At 27.7% G+C, this 8,747-nt stretch overlaps 2 protein-coding genes across 6 annotated transcripts in view; one reads left to right on the forward strand and one right to left on the reverse strand.

Moving 5' to 3' along the window:
- The window catches only part of LOC124424138 (TLD domain-containing protein 2), a 226,875-nt gene that overhangs the window by 173,808 nt on the left and 44,320 nt on the right, over window positions 1-8,747 (reverse strand). The window lies entirely within an intron of this gene.
- Window positions 1-8,747, forward strand: part of LOC124424154 (cilia- and flagella-associated protein 36) — a 118,017-nt gene that overhangs the window by 58,242 nt on the left and 51,028 nt on the right. The gene's annotated exons all lie outside the window — the stretch shown is intronic.

An 8,747-nucleotide genomic window follows, 5' to 3' on the forward strand; every position in this document is an offset into this window, starting at 1 on the left:
CATCGCGATCAATGAGTCTATAACTCTGACGATTTGGAAGAGACGGGGGAAGATTCTCCGTGCAAATAGACTATCATCGTTGGTCTGATGCGAGATGCGTATCCAGAAACACTCTCGTAAAAACGCTACGTAGTATAATACATATAGATATTGTAAATATGTATATATATATATATATATATAGTAGGTATATATCTATGTATAAATATAAATATATAGGTATATAAATCTTTAGAACGTCAGTAAAAGAAATCCAATATCTCTCTTAATCTCTCCCAACGGAAAAGTAAGCTGTAACTATTTCTATACTTTTTTCTCTATACCTAGTACTGATTTCTCGCTCCATTTTCTCTTTTTTCACAGTGAAAAGAAAGAAACTACAAGGAAGCTTAACAATACTCGCAATGAAACATCGATGAAACATTATCTATATAGTAGTAAAGAAATATCTACATACATACAAGCATATATACATACATACACACATACATAAATATATACATATATATATATATATATATATATATATATACGTATTCATCATTTGTAAATATATATCTCATAACGCGAATAATTATCAAATATATTCGCGTAATAACGAATTACAACAATCCTAAATTCCAATAATGAAAATAATAAAAATGTAATACAATAATAACGTAATACAATTGATGAAAACTTTTCATCTATAATACTAACTTCTTCAAGTTACACTTGTAAATTATCATGGACTTTATAATAATTCGATTATAGTTCGTTGCTAAGCGGAAGAAAAGAAAATGAAAGAAAAAAGAATCGTATGGTATCTAAATAATAAAATATATAATGTTCTTGGCTACTGAATTTAAGTAGGTAACTATGTGGGTGGGAATAGTGGAAGGAAGAATAGAAGGAGGAGGATCGAATTGATTGATGACTAGAATCATGCCGCTCACGTCTAAGAGGTAGTTAGTCATTCCTGATATACATAAATGATTTGTATCGAACATTGTGTCCTTCGTACTCTTAACTAAAACGTTTTAATAATTTTAACGAAGTGGAAATAATAAGAAAAATTCACTATTCGTCTTTGACAATTTGAAATATTATTTTATATATGCCTCCCGAATATATTAGTCCGATATCATTGTCTTCGATCGTTCGTTTGAATTCAAATAACTTTTGTTCGATGAATTTTCAAACGAAAACCTTCAAGGATTTATTAAAACGTATTACACATAGCGCGATAATATGCATGGTGTTATCACAAAAAAAAGATATTAAACGCTACGACATTGTCGCCGACTTTGCATACTTTTTGGTTTTACGTTTAAAAATGAAAAGAAATTAAAAAAAAAAAACAAAAATATCGCTACTAAGGATATCGAAGAAATATTTTAGACAACTTTACGACAACGGGTTGAATGCTGTTATATATAAAACTTGTTTAAAGGAGTAATGTTTTGAAGAAAAAAATTTCTAAGGGAAATTTCAGAACGATAAAAGAATGTCGACTGGTATGTCGAAACAAAAAAAAAACAAAAAAAACTTTTCACGAAGGACAGGACTGTGATGCAATTATTCAATGAAAATTCAACGGAACAAACTGAACTGTGAGCTTTCTGTATAACTTGGGAATAAATAACCTGACCAAGTCAATTTCCATTTGCTTACACAAGCTGGGTAAAATTCAAAAGGAACTCCGATATGGGCTTCGCACGAGAGTCAAACTGAAGAACTAACAGCGAAGATTTGATAGGGCAGTGTATTTGCAAACAAGTTAAATATATACGAACAAATGACTTATTCTACAAAATTGTCTATGAATAATGAAAAATTGAATCTTCTGTAACAACACCTAAACGAAAATAATCCTGGATATATATATATATATATATATATATATATATATATATATATATATATATATATATATAAAGATATAAATATTATTATATAACGATAAAAAAAAAGAAAGCGAAAATATTATGATACTCATAAAAATTAATCGACCACTATTAAACACATGAATAAATTTATAATACAAACAATTTGCACAGCTTTTTTTCTCACGTGTAAATATTATTCTTCCAATAATTGCTTCTTAAAAATCAAGCATATACAATATAAATGTAATATTATGGAAATGAATAATAAATTATAAATAAAATAAAAATTAATAAAAATTATTTATAAATGAATATTAATAATAATTATTAATAAATAAAGAAATAAAGAAATAAATATTGTTATAAAAAATAAAATAAAATAAAATAAAAAACGACAAAAGGAAAAAGAAAGAAGATTACAAATGTCGTAAAAGAAAAAAATTATAATAAAATAAAATTATAATAAAATTATAAAAAAATTATAATAAAATAAAATTATAATAAAATTATAAAAAAATTATAATAAAAAATAAAAAAATTAGAATCCATTTAGGCTAATAAAAACACAAACAAATCTACAAATACATTTTTTTTTATATCTAATGCTTACTTAAAACCTAACACTTTTTTCCTTTATTAATTCTTAGATATTATACAAGTATCTTAGACATTTGAAAGATTAATTGAAAACAATTTCTAATCAAAATTCGTCCAAGTAATTTCATGAAACGATCGATAGAATAATAAGAGGAAGGACTAGGATATGACACGCATGCTCGGTATCTTCTTTTATAAATAAAAATCTAGTGTCAGGTTGTAATTATTAATTAAAGAGGTAGAAGAGAGAAAGAGTGAGAGAGAGAGAGAGAGAGAGAGAGAGAGAGAGAGAGAGAGAGAGAGAGAGAGAGAGAGAGAGAGAGATAGAGAAGAGAGAGAAGAGAGAGAGATACTGAAAGAGAGAAAAAGAGAGAGAAGGATGGGGAAGGAAAATTCTCTTCGACGAAACAACGCTTAAGCGTGCGTGTAATACGTAAGCTCAATGCTTATAGCACGTATACATAAGTATGTACTTACATACACACGCGCACGCACGCACGCACGCACGCACACACACACACACACACACACACACATCATCATCATCATCATCATACACATATTGTATATATTGTATATATTATATATATGAGTGTATGTGTGTGCTTCCAATCTTACAAACACATTTGCGTAACTAGAATCTGCATAGCAAAGTTCACATCAAGTGTGTACCTGCACATCTACTTGACCTATTTACCCAATGACCTGGCACTGAGACATTTTCAAAGGGAGTAGTATCTGCTTAATACCATTGCTCAGCTCGCATTGAGAATTAAACGGCAATTCGAATATACATGTACGAACGAATTAGAGTGACGTCTGTATTTCACAAAAACTCATTCGGCAAAACTGGATCAATTATTATATGAAGGAAAAGAATTTTTTAAATGAAGAAGGTTAAAAAAAGAAAAGGAAAGAAAAGAAAAAAAGAAAGGAAATTCATTCGATAAATTTTCGAATTTTCAACGATGACAAACATAAAGGATTTACGTATATGTTTATAAAAAAAAAAAAAAATAAATAAATAAACATATGATTTATAAATTAATAACGAACGAGGAAAAAAAATATAAAGTAGACAGAACTTTTTCGTTATATACCTAATTATATTCGCTTAACCATATATAAATATATATATGCATAAATAAAACAAATATATAACTAAATTATTTATATTACAAATAACATGATTGAAATAATATAATTTATATTATTTAAATAATATACTTTAATAAAAAAACTATATATTAAAAGTCATACAAAAATATTTTCCAAACTCGTATCAACTTTAATCCCTGGCCGGCCAATTCCATCTCCATTCCATAGTAAATCGATATAATTTGATTTAATCAAATAAATATTTTCTAATTTATTTCGTACATATCTTCTGTAAAGTATAAAGAGAACTTATCGAAATATATTTCAACGTAGTTCATAACTTCTTTTATTAATCAATTAATTAATTCGAACAAAAGTTGCACAAATTAAATTTTACACACTAAACAAGTATCAAACTTGTCTTTCCTACTATATATATATACACACACACACACACATACTTGAAAAAAAAGAAAATTAGGAACAACATATTAGAAACGATGGTAGACGATTTTAATTAGGTCAGTGCTACGTCAGAAAAGATGCTTTAGATGTGTTACCCAAACCAATGTCACTCCTGATCAAGAATAATATCATTGGTAGGAAAAGGGAGAGGGTTGAAGTAAAAAAGAGAGAGAGAGAGAGAGAGAGAGAGAGTGAAAGAGAAAGAGGTTGCTTCGTTAATGGAAACCAAATGACGCGTGTCGGAATCTTCAAGCTTTCGCAACGAATGGAAACAAACGTGGAGGAGTCGAAACGGTCGAGAACAATTTGACGCGTCGTTTAAAAGGGAATACGTAATTATCGGATGGCCCAGTTCTTGTCTGTGACGAGTATACATGTATCTATATATACACATACATATCTATATATGTACCCATATATATATGTATATATATATATATATATATATATATATATATATATGTATGTATGTATGCATGCATGTATGCATGCAAGTATTTATGTACGTATGAATATATCTATATATATGTATGTATGTATGCACGTATATGTTCGTTTATTATACCTACGGATAGAACGAATTCATAATACATAGACATACATAAACACATATTTGCCCTCACATATATTACTCCGAAAATATTTACATGATGTCTGAAACAGTCCGGAACACACAATATATATACTTACGCATGTAAGTACGTACTCTTATGTATGTTTATTATGTTAAACATAACACATAGGTGCTCGCTTTGTTCTGATTTTGTCGTATATTCATCATCGTCGTCATTCTTATTATTCATGGATTCGATATATAATTATATATATATATATATATATATATATATATATATATATATATATATATATATATCTAATTGATATATTTCAAAATATAAGTATTGATATCGATATTGGATTAATTATCGTATCGATATTTAATTAATAATGTAGATTATTAAATATATTCATGTATATATTAATATATATTTATGAATATATATATATATATATATATATATATATATGCATATAAAAATGTTACATACACATACGGTCAGAAATAGATTGTTATGTATATAATAAAATATACACACACACATATTTATATATAAATATGTATATAAATTGTAAATATATATTTATATAGGTATATATTTCTAAAATACTTATTGTCAAAATATTAATATATATATATATATACTTTTAACAATATATGTTATTTTTTCATATAACATTTATCTATATGATATACCTCAATTGGTTTTATCATACGAAAATACGTGGCAACCAATAACAGAATAAGGTATACTTTATATATATATATATATATATATATATATATATATATATAATAGCAGATGCGATATGCTTGTATATCTGACAGCTGCATCGACATATGCACACAAATGCATTCATGTGCAGAACTAAGGGACGTGCTCTCTCTCTCTCTCTCTCTCTCTCTCTCTCTCTCTCTCTCTCTCTCTCTCTCTCTCTCTCTCTCTCTATCTATCTCTCTCTCTCTCTTTCTCTCTCTCTCTCACTTCTTTCAATCGTATCTCGTATCTCGTTCATGTCCTTGATCGTCCTTTTTGCCATTCGATGTAGAGCATCATTTTTCTCCCTTATGTGTTCTCTCCTGCGGCAATCTTTTTTTTTCCTTTCGATCGTCGCGTTCTTTGTATCAGAAATATAGAAGCAAGCAAGTATCGGTTTTATAGGAAAGAATTGACACGTACAAATAATTCCTATTTTTTCTTTTTCTTCTTTTTTTGCGATTTCATAACAAATGATCCATATGAAAATTACTAATGGCACAATTCTTCGATTTCATTTGATATAATACAACGATAAAATAATGTTATATATATACATATATATATATATATATATATATATATATATATATATATATATATACATATACACTATTATATACACAACAATATGCACATAATGTGTATACTGTTATATATACTGTTATATAAATATAGCGTTATATATACTGTAATATATACCGTTATATATGCTGTTATATATTCAGTTTTAGAACTTATATATATATATATATATATATATATATATATATATATATATATATATTATATATATTCCTATATATATACAATATACGTAATTATTCCATATAAGGCATTTATATGTATATATATGACTTATATAGAATTAATATTTTTTCGCAAAACTACATTATATATATTATATATGATTTATATAATATAATCTATATTATATATATATATATATATATATATATATATATATATATATTATATATACGTATATTGATATATATATTATAATTTCTCTATAAAAAATATTAAAGCCTATATAAGTTTTATATAGATATTTATAAATTATATAAATAAAAACTATGTATGTTATAATCAATAGAAATTCCTGATAAAAAACAAAAGATCTTCTGTCAAAGAAGAAAAGGAACAAAAGAAAAGAAAACTAATAGGGTTAAATAAGAAATGATGTAGAGCCTAATAATAAAAGAATAGAAAAAAATTTCTGGGACAGAAATACGAAAATTTATCGACGTTAAATTCAAGACTTGCCAATATACCAAAAGTATTGTCACGAGCAATAGGTTTAAAATGGCCGCTGAGAGGTCCATGCAGATAGGAAGATAAAAATGGCGAATGTCGACAGCTTGGACCTCGAGTATCGGAATAATTTATTACGCCGACCGAAGAATTGGCCCGATTTTCCTCAATAATTTATAGTTTGTAAAGGAGAGACATACGACCGGTCGTTCGTGCTTAACCTCCGTTAAATTGTTCTTCCTTCAGAATATTAAGTTAATACGATCGGAATAATATCCGCATATGTAATATCCAATGGATAGCAATATGATGAACAACCTTTTTAAAGGTTATATATATGGACCTAGTTTATTAAAACGTAAAATATCAATTATGTATGCACGTACATTAAATTTTAATTGTAAGTAAGCACTTTGCACGCATTGTCTCTCTGGATCGATGGAACGATCGTCGCCATCTAGTGGCCATTTTACGTACCATTAAGAGTTCAGCTAAAAGATAATAAAAGAGGAGAAAAAAGAAAAAAGGTAACAATTTAATGTATCCTACATATCGATCGAAATTCTCGGACAATAAAAACTACGTCGCTTTAATATCAACCTTCTTGCATCGTACTGTTGGCATTTCTTTTTTATTCTTTTCTCTCTTTCATTTTATTTTCTTTTCTTTCTTCTTCTTTTTTCTCGTCGTACTTTGTCGAATTAAAGATAAGCAAATTAAATAACTTCGACATTCATTTCGACATTCGATCGAGCTCGCAAAATTTTCACTCAAAGAGCCAACGTCATATTTTACAATTTTTCATATTTTTTGATAGATTTCAAGAATAACGAGAAAAAAGAAGAAAAATAAAGATGGTCAAAAGAGAAATAAGAAGAAAAAAAAAAGAAACAGAATATCGATTATTCCGTGTATGTAGATTATAATCGATATCATTACCCCCTCCTCCCGCCACCAGACGATTGCAAACGAATGAATTCATTCAATTCGTTCTTATTACATACAAATCTCTTCTCTAAAAAAAAAAAAATCTATTATCCTTTAACATCGAGATAAACAATCTCGATAAGACGGGCTATAAATAATATTAGGGGGATCAGAGAGTAATGTCGTTTCTGCGCATGTCGATATTTGATTGTGATTAAAAATAAAAACTTGTTAAAAATTTATTCGTTTGAATTTAATTTAAGAAAGCGACATTATTTTCTGATCCCCCTAATATTAAAGTATTTATCGAATGATTAATTTTTTTTTTTTTTCAAGGTATACGAAGAACGACATAAAGAAAAAGGGCAATGAAAAAATAAAGTGAAAAAAAAGGAAAAAAGAAATAGAGATAAAGAAAAAAGAGAGAGAGAGGGAGAGAGAGAGAGAGAGAGAGAGAGAGAGAGAGAGAGAGAGATGACGAGATGACACAACTGACACTTGAGAGCACAATTCTTAGCGCGAATAATATCTCGAAGATGATAGTAATAATAAAAAAGACGAGGGGAGAAAAAAACGAAAAAAAGAGAGAGAGAAAAAAAGAAAAAAAAAAGATTAAAAAGGTTAACTATGATTGAGAAATCCCTGGAAAGGGTTCCCACTTGAGACTCACTTTTCTATCACGAATACAAGTACTCCCATTGAGTCTCTCTCTCTCTCTCTCTCTCTCTCTCTCTCTCTCTCTCTCTATTTCTCTATCTCTCCCTCTCCCTCTCTTCTAGCATGAAGTCTTTTTCACATTTCTCTAGTTATATTATCGTTATCGGCCACCAAATATCGAATAACGAAACGTCTCTCATGGTGTTTTATGTGATACGATTGCTCATTAGAAAAAAAGAAAGAGAGAGAGAGAGAGAGAAAGAGGAGAAAAAAGAAATAGAAAACAAAAGAAATATGAAATGAAATAAAAAAATTGACAACAACAAAAAAGAAAGAAAAGAAAAGAAGAAAATAGAATAGTAAAAGGGAGGAAATAAAAAGCAAATGAACGAAAGAAAATAAAAAAAGAAATGAAGAAATTGACAACAGCGTTAAGAAAATTAAAAAAAAGAAACAAAAACAAAAACAAAAGAAAAAGAAAAAGAAAAGAAAAGGAAGAAAAACGAATAGAAAGAGAAGAGAAGAACAAAGCAAACGAATTAAATAAAAATAGGACAAAAATAGG

The sequence above is a fragment of the Vespa crabro genome, chromosome 5, assembly GCF_910589235.1.
Source record: "Vespa crabro chromosome 5, iyVesCrab1.2, whole genome shotgun sequence".
In the NCBI taxonomy this organism is placed as follows: Eukaryota; Metazoa; Arthropoda; class Insecta; order Hymenoptera; family Vespidae; genus Vespa; species Vespa crabro.